Source organism: Bufo gargarizans, chromosome 1, assembly GCF_014858855.1.
Source record: "Bufo gargarizans isolate SCDJY-AF-19 chromosome 1, ASM1485885v1, whole genome shotgun sequence".
Lineage (NCBI taxonomy): Eukaryota > Metazoa > Chordata > Amphibia > Anura > Bufonidae > Bufo > Bufo gargarizans.
In genome coordinates this window covers 697488692-697506662 of record NC_058080.1, presented here as the reverse complement: position 1 = coordinate 697506662, position 17971 = coordinate 697488692, and positions in this window count along the sequence as shown.

Sequence of the window (17971 nt, the reverse complement as noted above, 5' to 3'; positions counted from 1 at the left end):
AGACCACTTTTTAGTAGAATTTTGGGTGGTTGTCTCAAAGAGGTTTTACCATGTACATACAGTACAGACCAAAAGTTTGGACACACCTTCCCATTTAAAGAGTTTTCTTTATTTTCATGACTATGAACATTGTAGATTCACACTGAAGGCATCAAAACTATGAATTAACACATGTGGAATTATATACATAACAAAAAAGTGTGAAACAACTGAAAATATGTCATATTCTAGGTTCTTCAAAGTAGCCACCTTTTGCTTTGATTACTGCTTTGCACACACTTGGCATTCTCTTGATGAGCTTCAAGAGGTAGTCACCTGAAATGGTTTTCACTTCACAGGTGTGCCCTGTCAGGTTTATTAAGTGGGATTTCTTGCCTTATAAATGGGGTTGGGACCATCAGTTGCATTGTGGAGAAGTCAGGTGGATACACAGCTGATAGTCCTACTGAATAGACTGTTAGAATTTGTATTATGGCAAGAAAAAAGCAGCTAAGTAAAGAAAAACGAGTGGCCATCATTACTTTAAGAAATGAAGGTCAGTCAGTCCGAAAAATTGGGAAAACTTTGAAAGTGTCCCCAAGTGCAGTCACAAAAACCATCAAGCGCTACAAAGAAACTGGCTCACATGCGGACCGCCCCAGGAAAGGAAGACCAAGAGTCACCTCTGCTGCGGAGGATAAGTTCATCCGAGTCACCAGCCTCAGAAATCGCAGGTTAACAGCAGCACAGATTAGAGACCAGGTCAATGCCACACAGAGTTCTAGCAGCAGACACATCTCTAGAACAACTGTTAAGAGGAGACTGTGTGAATCAGGCCTTCATGGTAGAATATCTGCTAGGAAACCACTGCTAAGGACAGGCAACAAGCAGAAGAGACTTGTTTGGGCTAAAGAACACAAGGAATGGACATTAGACCAGTGTAAATCTGTGCTTTGGTCTGATGAGTCAAAATTTGAGATCTTTGGTTCCAACCACCGTGTCTTTGTGCGACGCAGAAAAGGTGAACGGATGGACTCTACGTGCCTGGTTCCCACCGTGAAGCATGGAGGAGGAAGTGTGATGGTGTGGGGGTGCTTTGCTGGTGACACGGTTGGGGATTTATTCAAAATTGAAGGCATACTGAACCAGCATGGCTACCACAGCATCTTGCAGCGGCATGCTATTCCATCCGGTTTCCGTTTAGTTATTTTTTTTTATTTTTTTTTTTCAACAGGACAATGACCCCAAACACACCTCCAGGCTGTGTAAGGGCTATTTGACCATGAAGGAGAGTGATGGGGTGCTGCGCCAGATGACCTGGCCTCCACAGTCACCGGACCTGAACCCAATCGAGATGGTTTGAGGTGAGCTGGACAGCAGAGTGAAGGCAAAAGGGCCAACAAGTGCTAAGCATCTCTGGGAACTCCTTCAAGACTGTTGGAAGACCATTTCAGGTGACTACCTTTTGAAGCTCATCAAGAGAATGCCAAGAGCGTGCAAAGCAGTAATCAAAGCAAAAGGTAGCTACTTTGAAGAACCTAGAATATGACATATTTTCAGTTGTTTCACACTTTTTTGTTATGTATATAATTCCACATGTGTTAATTCGTAGTTTTGATGCCTTCCGTGTGAATCTACAATTTTCATAGTCATGAAAATAAAGAAAACTCTTTGAATGAGAAGGTGTGTCCAAACTTTTGGTCTGTACTGTATATACTGTAGAATATTTTTTCAGGTGACCACCCAAAATTGCATTGAAAAGTTGTCTTCTACAGGGGTGATCTCATGGAATATAGCCAGCATACATAATATACTGGAACTGAAACTCTGCCACAGGAAATCTGGTCTTGATAAGTGGGTGGTCTTCTAGAAGGGATTGGGGGTTATTTATTAAGACCGGCGTTTTAGACAGGTGTAGAAACTGATAGATGCCTGCTGCCCCCTTTTTTTAGACCTGGCGTGAGCGGGTGAAAAGTTGCAGATTGCGGCACAAATAACCTTTGGACCCAATCTGCGCCAGAAATATGCCAAATATAGGGGGAATTTATGTTGGTAAATGACCCCCATAGTCTTTTGGAGAGGTTTCACTGTATCATTTTTTAAAGATGTTTGCAGGTGGCCTACTTTAGGGCAGAAATAAAAATCCTAAATATGTGTAAATCCTTCCATGCATTGTAATAGAGGTAAAACAAAGTCCATGTCATCTGAATTCCTCGAGACACCGTGAGTAAATGAGATGAAAGAAAACCAAGCAGAACCTGGGGAATGTCATATTGTGTCAACAATAATTTGATGCTAACAAACAGACATTAGCGCGTTTAGGCCACTGAAGTCAAGGGTCAGAAGAAATGATAACGTGCAGATCTCACCTACAACAAAGTGGGTAAAATATCTAAGGGTCACATACTTTGGAAAATTCTAAACAATACAAACAGTGCTGGGATGTAAAAGTACAGGCATTACATGGTTAAGCTAAACTCCACCCAGATCACTATGTTTAGGGCGTTAGGAACTTACTATGGACTGTCAGAAAAACGGATCACAAAGCAAAATTGTTAACATACAGCTCGCAAGATAAATGTGCTCCAGGAGTCTAATTCTTTAGCCATGCGGATAATGCATTTCCTGTACGATACTAGCTTATCACAAGTAATGGGACAGTAACATGTTACTTCAGATTTTATCAACTTCCTCTTTCTTGTAAGCACTGTAAAACAAGATAATGGATATCTCAAAGTAAAGAGAACTAGGATGCCAAAGATTACCGAACGATGTTTGGAGGCCATGCTGTGCGTTATAACGGTTCCCATACACATCAGTGTATTGTCCGCCAAACCTACAATTTTTTGTTGTGGGGATAGCCAACAATCTAACATGTACGTGTAGCTCACACCTTCCCCTGATGGATGATGTCAAGAAGGACAAGGAGTGGGCAAAAAAGTTTTTTCACCCTATGCTTTTGTTCTCCTGGGAGATAAGCCACTGGTAAAGGTGTCTGGCAGCGGATTTCTCCTCTCTCCTCATTGAAAATACTTACACTCTCGACTAGGCGGAGCATGTATGTGTATGGGGGTGTCAGGGGAGATAGCTGTTGGCTGAACGAGCTTCTGGACGACAGCTATTGAAGGCATTTAGACACATTAAGGGGTTGTCCCATCTTAAGCTTTCATGGCTTAGATATGAGTATTCCACTGTAAGACAAATTAGCATTAAATATGAATCTTCAGAAATCTAAACTTTTTATTTGAAATCCATAAAAAAGCAACAAATACAATAATAAAAGTCCATTTGCTTACGCGCTTCGCACAGGTGTGTGCTTAATCCACACTAAGGGCTGTCCCACAGAGGCAGAGTTGCAGAAACAGTGTAGCTTGCTGTTTGCACAGTTCCCATTCACTGCTATAGGAGTCACGGAAACAGAGCCCAGGCACTCTGAAGCTTATGTAATTCCGGCCACCTGGGGCTGGGGGTTACTGTGGGTTATTTCCATGTCAGCCATGATAAAACAGCCTATTTAAGGCAGCGGTCCCAAACGCCGGGCCGTGGCCCAGGACCAGGCCCTGGAAGATTGTTTACCGGGCCGCTCCAATACAGAGGAGCAGAGACGCCAGGCGCATGCGCGCCCGATGCGCACAGCGCGCGGCCGTATAGCGGGAAGGAAGGAGAGCGTTCCTTCCTTCCAACTGTGATGCTGGCCAGCCACTGCCACTAATGAGGAGAGAGTGGGCGGAGGAGGGGAGGGACTGTGGCCACTGCGCCACCAATGATAATTAACCAGAGGACCTTTCATGGGTCCATACTTTATCAACTAAATAGCAGGACATGTAGAGCGGCACCCAGGGATCTCCCTGCACTTACTATTATTCCTGGGCCGCTCTGTTCGCCTGCTGTGGCCCCTGTTACCGTTTCTGGCGCTGTATGTTAATTACTACTATAGGAACACCAGGGAGGAGACATCAACTTCTCTCCCTGGGCGTTCCTTCTCCCTGGCTGTAGCGCTGTCCAATCACTGCCGAGAGCGTCACAGCCAGGGAGAAAAAAAACACTTTCTCCCTGGCTGTAATGCTCTGCGCAGCCAGGGAGAAGGAATGCCCAGGGAGAGAGGCTGATGTCTCCTCCCTGGTGTTCCCATAGTAGTAATTAGCATACAACGCGGGAGACTGTAATGGGGGCCACAGCGGGCGACTGAAGTGGCGCCCAGATATAATAGTAGGTGCAGGGAGATCACTGAGCGATGCTCTACATGTCCTGCTACTTAGTTAACAAAGTATGGACCCATGAAAGGTCCTCTTACAGATACAGCAGGCGGGTGCGGCACCTCAGTGGTAAACTGCCGCTGATCGCAGCTCCCTGTCAGAGGTTTGGTGCTGGCTATGTGATTCTGCTGCATCCACCTCATGTATCTGTATTAAAGGTTAATTATCATTGTTGGCGCAGTGCACCCCCCCCCCCCCAGTATTAAAATCATTAGTGGCAGTGGTCACAGGGTCCCCTCCCTCCTCCTCATTGGTGGCAGTGGCAGCTTCTGATTGGAGCCCCAGCAGTGTAATTCCGGGGCTCCAATCGGTTACCATTGCAGCCAGGACGCTACTAAAGCCCTGGCTGCCATGGTAAGCTCCCTGCTGCTGTGTGCACTATGTAAAGTCCTATTCACCCTAATAGAGCTCTATCAGGGTGAAAAGGACAAGGGATGAAAAGATTCCTGGTTCTAGCCCCTAAGGGGGCAAAAAGTTATTAAATAAAAAGTAAAAAAAAAAAAAGTAAAAAAACCCCCAAAATATTAAGTATAAATCACCCCCTTTTCCCAATTTTACATATAAACAGTAGATAAATAAACCAAAATTTAAAAATATCAAAAAAAATTCCTATGTGGTGAACGCTGTAACAGAAATAAAAATTCCTAAGCCACACCCACTCCCTAAGCCCTGTTCCAGAACCCCCACCCGGTCCCTGGGAAAATTGTCTTGCATGAAACTTGTCCTTGGTGCAAAAAAGGTTGGGGGCCACTGATTTAAGGCACTTGTACTGTGTGTTTTAGGGTTATTATTCAGTGAACCTCACAGCACCCTGAAGTACCACAGGGGTTAATTACCTTTTGCTCTGTGTTCAGCTGCTTGACTGATGTGCTAAGAAACTAATGTAGCTGTGCTAAAATTGACTTTGATAACACATGGCACAGTGTTATCTTGTGACAAAAGCCATTGAAATCCATTGAAAAAATAGTTATCTTTTTCTTGCCATTCTTTACTCAACACATAACCATCAAGTTTAGCTCGCTGCAGCTGTATATGCTGTGCTGTTTGTTCCACACTTTGCCTGAGCAATAGATTTCACTTGCTTGCTAGATCCTGCAAAGGTGCTATAATCCACTTGTCTGCCTGCACACTGACCTCTACCAGATTCCCAGATTCTGATGCTCTGCCTCCTGTTGATCGTTCTGACCATGTGCAACCTGCCCTGACCGTTGGACTGTTTCACTGATTTGCATGTACTCTACATGTCCTCCTGATGGGCCTCTGCCTGACTATGAATATTACCTGATCCCTTGGTGCTTTGCACCGTTGTCTCTGGCATCTGTGGGTTAGCTGCCCACCACCACTCTGTGACTACTCAAAGAAGTAGTGGCCTGGTGGCATCCCTGCAGTGAAGTCCAGATCCCTGTGTAGAGTTAAAAAGTGAAAACTAGGGGACTGCCAAGATAATGCCCAAAGTTGTTTCGCACAGTGGTTCCACACCTCTCTCCATGACAATAGTTAGATTTACAGAAAGTTGACAGAGGGTTGGATACAGTCCTGGGAGACCTCAGAGTGCCATACACCATCTTTTCAGGGCAATCAGGACACTCTAGACTGAATCGGATCTTGATTTCTGCTCTTCAACATGGATGCTGCAGATAATGTTTGTGATGTTTTCCTTGAGTTCCACATCCAGGGGATGTGGATTGTTAGTGGACACTTTCTGGTTTAAATTTCCAGAAAGAATAAAAATGGCATGTGGACAAGTCTGGGGAACGTGGTGGCCATAACCCCTTGCTCACAGTTCGCTCCTCCATAAACAGTCAGTGAGTGCCGTGAGGTGCGGCATGTTGCCCCATCTTGTTGGAAAAAGCACAACATTTTTTCTTCTGCAGCATCACAAGCAGTATCAGCCAAAGATGCAAAGACCTGAACAGGGACCACGTAATAAAAAATATATATATATATCCACTTGCTCATTCATCTTGTCATACTATCGCTGGAGGCGGGCTGGACGTGGGCCACCCTGTAGAATCACACAACACAGTACTCACATGATTATGGAAGAGCCAAATGAGGCGAAGGAAATATGAGGCATTCCTCTAAATATAAGACCCCAAGTAAGTAAACTAGACAGCAGGGGTGTACTCGCGCCCTCCTCTAAGCCATACAGGCGCTCACGTTTGGCAGACTGGCTTTCCCAAAAAACTATAAAATTCTGAAATCATCAGCTTAATGATGGCTGAATGTCAGAGGACTGATTGCAGGGATTTAGCTGATCTATCAGGGCCTGTACAATATTACTCACATCTCATAGCTGGCTCTGGGGCATTTACTGACTTATCTGTCCCACAGATTCCTTATCACGGAGACATTCCAGACTATAAATGATGGCTTCATTTTCACAGGTTTACATACTTTCCTGACCACTCCAAATGTAATAAAAGACAAAAAAAACTTATTCGAGCACTATATGAGTAAAATAGATATAAATAAGACAATAGACAATTCTAGAATTTCTCTACTCACATTTCTGCTAAACACATGAGACTATCCAGGCATCGGAGAGGAATAAATACCAGAAAATTCCTATAATTATATATACATCATCATGCAAAATTTTATTGATATATCAACTTAATTATACTAGCATCTGGCACCATTCAAAAAGAAATTCCCAGAAGTATTCTAAAACCTTGTAAGTATCTACATTACATCTCGTTTCAATACTATAAGTGAGCAATTTATGTTCTGGGCCACTTTTTTTGTAGAAAAGGAAACTTGCCATTATATTACCTCTGTCGCATGCAGGTATAGGGACGGGTAAGGCGACTTTACGGTGTGGACATCCCACTCCAGATCTCAACATCCTGGACACCTGAATGCAGTAACTTGAGGGTGGGCAAGATGATGCTTACCTCATATATTTTATGAATCCAAGCCCATAAGCCGACCTGTATGTACCTATTAGGGCTTTGTTGTAGAGCTAAACATCACTTTACTATGTTAACCTTGGGGCACATATGGCTTGAATAAAATGTAAATGGGTCTTTGGAGGGCTATCTTCTAATTTGGATATAATGTTAAAACCACCTGCCTAATATTCTGTAGGTCCTCCCTGTGCCACAGCTCTGACTCATTGAGGTACGGACTCCACTACAATTTGTCCTTTGGTATCTGGCACCAAGATATTAGCAGATCCTTTAAAAGGCGTGTGTCACCAAACATATTCTAAATTTTTCAAACCAGCACCTGGATGGTGGTGTAAAGTAGAACTGGCTTAGTTGCCCATAGCAACCAATCAGATTCCACCTTTCATTTTTGACAGCTCCTTTGGAAAATGAAAGGTGGAATCTGATTGGTTTCTAAGCCAGCTCTACGTTAAACCACTTTGATAAATGACCCCATTAGTATAGACAGTAATCTATTCAATAAGATAATAAAATGTATCTGTATAGCGCCACCTGCTGTTTTTTCTTTTCTTTATTTCTTGTCCCTCTCACAGAGCTGGCCGCACATGCTCAGTTCAAATCTTCAAGTGCCACCAGCAATATGTTCTGTTAGAACCTGTGGCAGTTACAGAAAGGTTGCTGCAGCAGAAAGGACATGCCCCCCGAGCTGCTAGGCTGAAGATAATCTAGATAGCAAATGAAGAAGTAAATGTGGAGATCTTGTGCAAATTGCGCTGTGACCCCATTCATTTCTATGGGGTCACCACTACGCTACGATACCCCTGCGATCCTGGCTGCGACCAGTATATCCATACCCTAAATGTTATGGCTAATCAGTGAACATGTTGTTGTTACCAACTGGTTAATAAAGGTGTACAACCATACTGTCATGGTCTTACCTTCTTGCTGTTCTCCTTCGTTTGACATGTGCTGGCGGCCATCTTGGTTTCTGGGTTTCTTGTAGCCTCCCACCCTGCGGCTTCTCCTTCCCACTGGGAGGAGCTGGATGCCCAGCTCATATATATAGGAGGTCTGTGGCTTCAGTTCCCTGCTTGGTCCTCCTGTGTTCAAGGCTTCTAAGACTGCTGCTGCTTCTGGTTCCTGATCCTGGCTTCGTCTGACTACCCTGCTGGTTCCTGATCCAGGCCTCGTCTGACTACCCTGCTGGTTCCTGATCCAGGCTTCGTCTGACTACCCTTCTGGTTCCTGACCTCTGGCTTCGCAAGACCCTGCTTCGGTTTAGCCATCCGCTTGGACTTTTGCCTTACAGCTTGATTTTCAATAAAGCCTTCTTATTTCCACTTATCTCTTGTTGTACGTCTGGTTCATGGTTCCATGACATTAGGACCAAGCCATGAATTCTGACGGTACAGGGCCATCCTCGCTACCTACGCTGGTTGCCAGACTTGATCAGCAGGATCACCTGTTGGGTCGGTTCGCTGTGGCGTTGCAAACCCTGCTTGAACGCACGGCTCATTTAGCTTCCGTTGCCGATGGGTCGGTTGTCGCTCCTGGGCCCGCTCCTACTGCCGCTCCGGTTGTTGCGCCAGAGTCTACCCCGACACCTGTTGCTGCGCCTGCGGTGTTTCAGGGTATGACTGGTTCTGCCCCCCTTCCACAGCGCTTTGGGGGAGAGCCAACTCAGTGCCGAGGTTTCCTTAACCAGGTGGGCATTTATTTTGAGTTGCTGCCATATGCCTTTCCTACTGAGAGATCAAAGGTGGGCTTCTTGATCTCGCTGCTCTCGGACAAGGCCTTGGCCTGGGCCAGCCCTTTATGGGAGAACAACAATCCGGTGGTTGCCGAGTTTTCCGGTTTTGTTGCTTCTCTTCGGAAGGTATTCGATGTGCCGGCTCGTGCTGCCTCTGCTGCGAAGCTCCTTATGTCCATCAGACAGGGTTCACGATCCGTAGCTGAATACGCCATTGAGTTTCGTACCCTGGCAGCAGAGGTGGGCTGGAATAATGAGGCTCTGGTCGCTGCTTTCTCTCATGGTCTCTCGGATGCCTTGAAGGATGAGGTTGCAGCTAAGGACCTACCAGTGGAGCTCGAGTCCCTTATTTCTTTCCTGATTTTGATTGACACCAGACTCAGGGAGAGACCTTCCTTTAAGGAGAGCCTGCGGAGGTCTTCTAACAGATTGGCGCCTACGTTTGCTGTCCCACCCGTGCCTCCCTCTCCTCCCACGCCTCCTGGGGATGACTTGTCTGGGGGTGAACCCATGCAGCTGGGGTTTGCTCGCCTGTCCGAGGGGGAGAGGGTACTCCGGAGACGCGAGGGCCGATGCATGTACTGTGGTCTCGGTGGGCATTTTCGGTTGGCATGCCCGAACCGTCCGGGAAACGCTCGCACCTGAGATCCTGTCGGGGGCAGATCTTGGGTGGAGTCTCCTCGTCCCCGGTTTCCCGTGTTGACAAACCACTGATTACTGTTGTCCTCTCCTGGGTCGGGGGCTCGGTGACGACCCAGGCGTTGGTGGACTCTGGTGCTGGTGGTTTGTTCATTGATAGTGTGTTCGCTGCCGCCAATTCCATTCCTGTGCAGCCTCGAGGTTCCCCACTGGCTCTTGAGGCGATAGACGGCAGACCCCTTCTGCCGCCACACGTGACTCAGGATACCCTTCCAGTGGGGATGGCCATTGGTGCCGTTCACAGAGAGTCGGTCTGTCTCCAGGTTATTTCGTCTCCACACTACTCGGTGGTCTTGGGGTACCCCTGGCTCCAGAAGCATAATCCGACTTTCGATTGGAGATCGGCCGAGATCCTCTCGTGGTCACCGCAGTGTGGGGCTAGTTGCATCCATGGTCCTGTCAAGTTGCTGTGTACTTCCTCGGACTCTCTGTTGCCTCCTGAATACGAGGAGTACCGGGAAGTATTCGATAAGGTGCGTGCGGTTGCCCTACCTCCACACCGCCCATACGATTGTGCCATAGAGTTACAATCTGGTGCCGTTCCTCCTCGTGGCAAAGTCTATCCACTGTCGGTAGCGGAGAATGAGGCCATGGAGGAGTACGTGAGGGAGGCGCTTTCACGCGGACACATTCGCAAATCCTCGTCCCCGGCAGGGGCTGGATTTTTCTTTGTGAAAAAGAAGGGCGGTGAGTTGAGGCCTTGCATCGACTACAGGGGTCTCAATCGCATCACGATCAAGAACGCTTACCCGATACCCTTGATTTCCGAGCTGTTCGATCGCCTCAAAGGGGCCACGGTCTTTACCAAACTCGACCTGAGGGCGGCATATAACCTGGTAAGGATCAAGGCGGGCGATGAGTGGAAGACCGCGTTTAACACCAGGACCGGTCATTATGAATCCTTGGTTATGCCCTTTGGGTTGTGCAATGCGCCCGCAGTCTTCCAGGAATTCATCAACGATGTTTTCCGTGACCTGTTGCAGCAGTGTGTGGTGGTCTATTTGGATGACATCTTGGTATATTCTGAATCCATGGAGGCCCACATTCTGGATGTCAGACGAGTGTTGCAACGCTTACGAGAGAACAAGCTGTTCGGTAAGCTTGAGAAATGCGAATTTCACCGATCCCAGGTAACCTTCTTAGGTTACATCATTTCCGCTGAGGGGTTCTCCATGGATCCTGAGAAGGTTTCGGCTGTCTTACAGTGGCCCCAGCCCAGTGGGCTTCGTGCCCTGCAGCGCTTTTTGGGCTTCGCCAATTATTATCGGAAGTTCATCAGGGACTTTTCCATGCTAGCCAAGCCTCTCACGGATCTGACCAGGAAGGGCAGTAATCCCCAGGTCTGGCCGCTCGAGGCCATCCGAGCTTTTGAGGCTCTAAAGTCCGCCTTTGTGTCGGCTCCGATTCTGTCGCATCCCAACCCTGGGTTGCCTTTTGTCCTCGAGGTGGACGCGTCTGAGACGGGAGTAGGCGCCCTCCTGTCTCAGCGTAGAACACCAGAGGGTCCTCTGCTTCCTTGTGGGTTTTACTCCCGGAAACTGTCTTCCGCGGAGTGCAACTATCAGATTGGTGACAGGGAGTTATTGGCCATCGTGCAGGCCCTTAAAGAATGGAGGCACTTGCTCGAGGGCTCGGTGGTTCCGGTTCTCATCCTGACGGACCACAAGAATCTGACCTACCTCTCTGAGGCCAAGAGATTGACACCACGTCAGGCCAGATGGGCTCTGTTCTTGTCACGTTTTAATTACGTGGTCTCCTACCTACCCGGTTCCAAGAACATCAGAGCGGATGCCTTATCACGGCAGTACTCCGAGCTGTCCGGGGAGGAGTCGATTCCGACTTCGGTCATACCTCCGAATCAGATCCTGGCCGCTATTCGCACCAGCCTGACCTCTCCCCTGGGTGAGCAGATTTTGGCGGCTCAATCTGGTGCTCCCTCTGGGAGACCCAACGGCAGATGTTTTGTGCCTGAGGAGTTGCGCACTCGGTTGTTGCGAACCTACCATAACTCCAAGGCCGCGGGGCATCCTGGAAAGAATCAGCTGTCCTGGGCTGTTTCACGTCTGTTCTGGTGGCCTTCTCTACGTTCCGACATCGCCGCATATGTAGCGGCATGCTCCGTTTGTGCCCAGAGTAAGTCCCCTCGGCACCTTCCGTTGGGCCTTTTGCAACCCATAGCCACCGGGGAGCGTCCATGGTCACACCTGGGGATGGATTTCATTGTGGACCTCCCTGCATCCCGAGGCCATACGGTCATTCTCATGATTGTGGATCGGTTTTCCAAAATGTGCCACTGTGTTCCTCTCAAGAAGTTACCCTCTGCACAAGAGTTGGCCTCGATTTTTGCCCGGGAGGTCTTCCGGTTGCACGGTTTGCCCAAGGAGATTGTGTCGGATCGGGGGAGTCAGTTTGTGTCCAGGTTCTGGCGCGCCTTTTGCTCCCAGTTGGGGATTCATCTCTCTTTCTCCTCGGCCTACCACCCTCAGTCCAATGGGGCCGCAGAACGATCCAATCAGGCCTTGGAGCAATTCCTTCGTTGCTATGTCTCCGATCACCAAGACAATTGGGTTGACCTCCTGCCTTGGGCTGAGTTTGCCAGGAACACGGCGGTGAACTCTTCCTCTGGGACGTCTCCCTTCATGGCCAATTATGGGTTCCAACCTGCCGTGTTACCGGAGGTATTCTCTCCCCAGGATATTCCGGCTGTGGAGGATCACCTTTCCGTCCTACGTGCTTCTTGGGTACAGATCCAGAGGTCCCTTGAGGTCTCTGCGCAGCGCCAGAGACTCCAGGCTGATCGCAGACGAGCGCCCGCTCCTTCCTACCAGGTCGGAGACCGCGTATGGTTGTCCACCCGCAACCTCAACCTTCGAGTGCCCACTCCCAAGCTGGCGCCTCGCTTTGTTGGTCCCTTCCGAGTGCTTCGCAGGGTAAACCCGGTAGCCTATGCCCTCGCGCTTCCTCCTGGCATGCGGATCTCCAATGTGTTTCATGTCTCCCTGTTGAAGCCACTGGTGTGTAATCGTTTCACTTCCTCGGTTCCTCGGCCTCGTCCGGTCCAAGTGGGCAATCGTGAGGAGTATGAGGTGAGCAATATCCTGGACTCACGCCTGGTCCGCGGTCGGGTGCAGTTTTTGGTCCATTGGCGTGGTTATGGTCCAGAGGAGCGTTCCTGGGTTCCCTCCGCAGATGTCCATGCTCCTGCCTTGCTCCGAGCCTTCCACGCACGCTTCCCTCAGAAACCGTTCTTTACTCCGCGGAGGAGGGGGCCTTGAGGGGGAGGTACTGTCATGGTCTTACCTTCTTGCTGTTCTCCTTCGTTTGACATGTGCTGGCGGCCATCTTGGTTTCTGGGTTTCTTATAGCCTCCCACCCTGCGGCTTCTCCTTCCCACTGGGAGGAGCTGGATGCCCAGCTCATATATATAGGAGGTCTGTGGCTTCAGTTCCCTGCTTGGTCCTCCTGTGTTCACATGCTTCTAAGACTGCTGCTGCTTCTGGTTCCTGATCCTGGCTTCGTCTGACTACCCTGCTGGTTCCTGATCCAGGCCTCGTCTGACTACCCTGCTGGTTCCTGATCCAGGCTTCGTCTGACTACCCTTCTGGTTCCTGACCTCTGGCTTCGCAAGACCCTGCTTCGGTTTAGCCATCCGCTTGGACTTTTGCCTTACAGCTTGATTTTCAATAAAGCCTTCTTATTTCCACTTATCTCTTGTTGTACGTCTGGTTCATGGTTCCATGACACATACACATATATACAAGGCAGGACGTATGCTTTTATCCCTCTGCATGAAAGATGGCTGCTCAACTGTACCCTTTCCTGACAAAAGAACATATCACTGTGCCTCGCAAGACGAAAATGTCATGAACATTCCTTAACCCCTTCAGGACCCTGCCATTTTTCACCTTAAGGACCAGGCCGTTTTTTGGAAATTTGACATGTGTCACTTTATGTGGTAAAAACTTTGGAACGCTTTTACTAATCCAAGCCATTCTGAGAATGTTTTCTCGTGACACATTGTACTTCATGAGAGTGGAAAATTTCAGTCGATATTTTTATTTATTTTTTTAATACCAAATTTACAAAAAAAAATTCCAAACTTCAATTTCTCTGCTTTTAAAACAGATAGTGATACCTCATATAATAGTTATTACTTTACATTCCCCATATGTCTACTTCATGTTTGGATCATTTTGTGAATGCCATTTTATTTTTGGGGACTTTAGAAGGCTTAGAGGTTTAGAAGAAAATTTCCAAAACCCACTTCTTAAGGACCAGTTCAGGTCTGAAGTCACTTTGTGGGGCTTACATAATAGAAACCACCCATAAATGGCCCCATTTTAGAAACTACACCGCTCAAGGCATTCAAAACTGATTTTACAGACTTTGTCAACCCTTTAGGTGTTCCACAAAAATTAAAGGAAAATGTAGATGAAATTTCAGAATTTCACTTTTTTGGCAGATTTTCCAGTAAAAGCAAGGGTTAAGAGCCAAACAAAACTCAATATTTATTACCCTGATTCTGTAGTTTACAGAAACACCCCGTATGTGGTCAGAAACTGCTGTATGGGCACATGGCAGGGCACAGAAGGAAAGGAACGCCATATGGTTTTTGGAAAGCAGATTACAATGTGATAATTTTATGTTGCTATGTCACATTTGAAGACCCCCTGATGCACCCCTAGAGTAAAAACTCCAATAAAGTGACCCCAATTTGGAAACAACGGGATAAGGTGGCAATTTTGTTGGTACTATTTTAGGGTACATAACGTTTTTGATTGCTCTTTTTTGTAAGGCAAGGTAACAAAAAATGGCACCATTTTTATTTTTGGTTATTAACAATGTTCATCTGACAGGTTAGATCATGTGGTATTTTTATGAAGCAGGTTGTTATGGACGTGACAATACCAAATATGACTATATTGTTTTATGTAGGGGCTCATTTTTTTCGGGATGAGGTGAAGGTTTGATTGGTACTATTTTGAGGGGCATACGCCTTTTTGATTGCTTGGTGTTGCACTTTTTGTGATGTATAGTGACAAAAAAATTATTGTTTTAGCACAGTTTTTATTTTATTTTTTTTCAGGTGAGGGGGTGAATCATGTGATATTTTTATAGAGCCGGTAGTTACGGACGCGGCAATATCCAACGTCTGGTTTTCTTTTTTGTTTTTTTACAACTTTATGTGTTTTATTTGGGGATTCTTTTTTACTTAATTTTTTTATTGTGAAAAACACTTTTTTTTTATTCTTTTTTTGTCCCAGTTTGGGGCTTCAACTTTTGGGGTCTGATCCCCTCTGCAATGCATTACAATACATCCTATATTGTAATATATTGCATGCCAGCTTGTATGCTGACAGCCTGCCTGTAAGACCCAGCCTAAGGGCTGGATCTCGTAGGTTTCCGTAGAAGGCATTGGGCTGCCTTCTCTGCCATTTGGTCACCGTCACTGCAGCGCAGAGACCTGATGGAGATGCGGAGGGCACCCGTACCCTCCGTAAACCCTCTGCATGCTGTGGCCAGCTTTAACCATGGCATACAGGGGGTTACTACACCGGCATCAGTGATTTCACCCGCCGGATCAGCCCGCTGTACATGTACGGCGCTGGTCCTTAAGTCACGTCCACCAGCGCCGTACATGTACGGTGTGGGTCCTCTATGGGTAAACAACAGACAAAACAAGAACATATATTTTGGGGTAGACGGTGTCGGACCTCAACATTTATAGGCTGCTGAAAATATAATCTCCCTACAGGTTAGTGTTTTGCTGCACCTAAAGATTATTTTTACCAGAAAATCAAAAATAAACAAAAAAATATTTATAAAAGTAAATCCAGAAGTCTCAGGTTTGTTCTTCTGATTATCTGCTCAGCAATTTCTTACTCCCAGGTTTTCCAAAGTGAAAAGTGATAACAATCATCTCAGCTCCTATATGTGTGGAAACCCTGTATCTGCCAGGCTCCTGAATGTCAAAACTGGCTCGCCATATACCAATAGGAGAGCTAGTAGAATGAATGTCCTCCTCCATAAGAGTTGTCAAGGCTGCCATTCGCTGTAGTCACGTCTAAAAAACTTAAAGGGCTTGTCCAATCCTTTCATATTAATGGCACACCTTCAGGATAGGCAATCAATATCTGAACGGTGGGGGTCCGACACCCAGCTCACCAGGTGATCAGCTGTTCAGGAGTAGCATTGGTGCTGGGACTATACAGCTCAGTCCATTGTGTAGTGCATGGAGTTGGTTACGGCGCAGTAAAAAATAATGTGTTCATTTTATTCTGCTGGTCAGAATATGGACATGCCAAATCAAGGTGGTTTTTCTTATGTTTAAAAAAAAAAAAAAAAGGTTACCATATTCTGACATTTTTTTATTTATTTTTATTTTGCTACCTATGGAGCTGTGTGAGGGAGAGATCTGTATGGGATATAATAGCAGCTAGAACATGGCAGGTCTGGGGTCCTTCAGAATGCCCACCGCTGCCAAGACAACTACAATGATTAAGTTCGCTGGGTGCAGATCAGAAGACACAGGGAGCTCCCTCCTCCATCTAACCTCTCAGATGCCGCAGTTGCCATTGATCCTGGCATCTGTGAGGTTAAACTGGCAAGATGGGGGTAATCTCCAATACCCGCAGTGAGAGATGGGTATAAAATGTATAATAAAGCTGGAATCTGCCAGTGATGCCACAGGGTTGCTTCTGCAGAATTTGCATGGATTTCTGCAAACACCACTCAGATGAATAAGAAAGCCACATTAATTTCTGCAACAATTCTGCTGCAAGGTAATATACCCTTAAAGGCAATGTACACCTTCAGAGGCATTTTTTTATTTTTATGATTTCATGTTTCTCATTTCTGGCTAAAAATATATTTTTTTAATTGGCCTTTATTAAAAATATTGAGCTGTTCTGTCACAGAGGGTTAAAGGGGTAGTCCCTTTGTGACAGAACATAATATCGCTTGGATATGCCCCCATTGTCTGATAGGTGCGGGTCCCACCTCTGGGACCCGCGCCTATGCCGAGAATAGAGCGGGGAGAGTGGTAGCTGGAGGACCCCGGGTTTCTCGGGGTCCAGCCACTGCCAAGCACTCTCCCCATATAAGTGAACGGGAGCGCACTGCGCTTGCGCGGCCACTGCTCATATAAATTTTTATGGGGCTGACAGAAGTAGCGAAGCCAGTGCTTGGCTATTTTCGGCAGCCCCATAGAAATGAATGTAGGGCGGCTGCGCATGCGCAGGGAGCCCTCTGCCACCTTCCCCGCTCTGTTCTCGGCATAGGTGTGGATCCCAGATCCTAGCAATTTGCCCCCATTGTCTGTGATCGGAATACCCCTTTAACAGTTTTTCTAGCTGTGTGACTGGTACTTTCACTTTGTGCCAGTCATCTAATAACCCTTATCTCCAAACTACTAAGAGGTCATAAACATTTATGTAAGCCACATTCTTATCAGTAAGAGGAACTGAACTATAATGACTGTTTATAATACCAGAGAGCAGAGATAAGGAGCCTGTCTACTCTTGGTCTGATGGAAAAGACAGAAAATCCAATGGGTGCTTCTAGAGCATGTCAGCTCTGTACACCAAAAAAGGATGACATATTTTTAATAAAGACCAATTTAAAGAAATATTTTTACCTCAAAATGAGTACAATGCAATAACAAAAAAAATTGCCCCCAAAGGTGTACATAGCCTAGGTGACTCTATAGGAAAAGGCTTACTTATCTTTGTACATGCGTGTATAGTGCGTTATTCCCCATAGAGATTCCCAGGCAGGTCATGAAAAATGCTTCCTGGAACCCTAGTATACCGGCAGGCCGCAGGCGCTGCCTAAAAAGGATACGTGTAGACCCCACGCTGAGACGTATGGACCAGTAAATCCAACCATTGCCTTATCCTTGTACTATGCAGCTGGTTTTCAAATAGCCACGTTCCAAGAACCCCTAATCATCTGTACAAGTGTCAGGCTAGATTCACACTAGTGTTCGTGAGATCCGGAAAGGCTGTTCCGGAGGCGGTTTTAGTCCAGCCGATTCTCAGCATATTTGGCGGGTTGTGGCCGGATCTCCGGTGGTTCCCATTATAGTTAATGAGAACGAATGGCATTCATGTAGTTTCCAGCAGAGACCTGGCAGGCTGTTCCCTGTCGGATCTCACAAGCGCTAGAGTGAAACTAGCCTAAGGGAGATTAAAGATCCTTCATTCGAAGTCTAATATCCACATTTTCATGTAGCCCTTCAATAAGATTGCAACCGATGCAGGACAGGCTAGGTTACAGCACACATTGGGAATGCACAACCAGTAGGCAAAACCACAAGCGGCTGTTTTGACCTTTACAGATATCATCAATGTGAATCTGTTTTTTTGGCCCGACTGTATGAGATAAAATTTATGGCA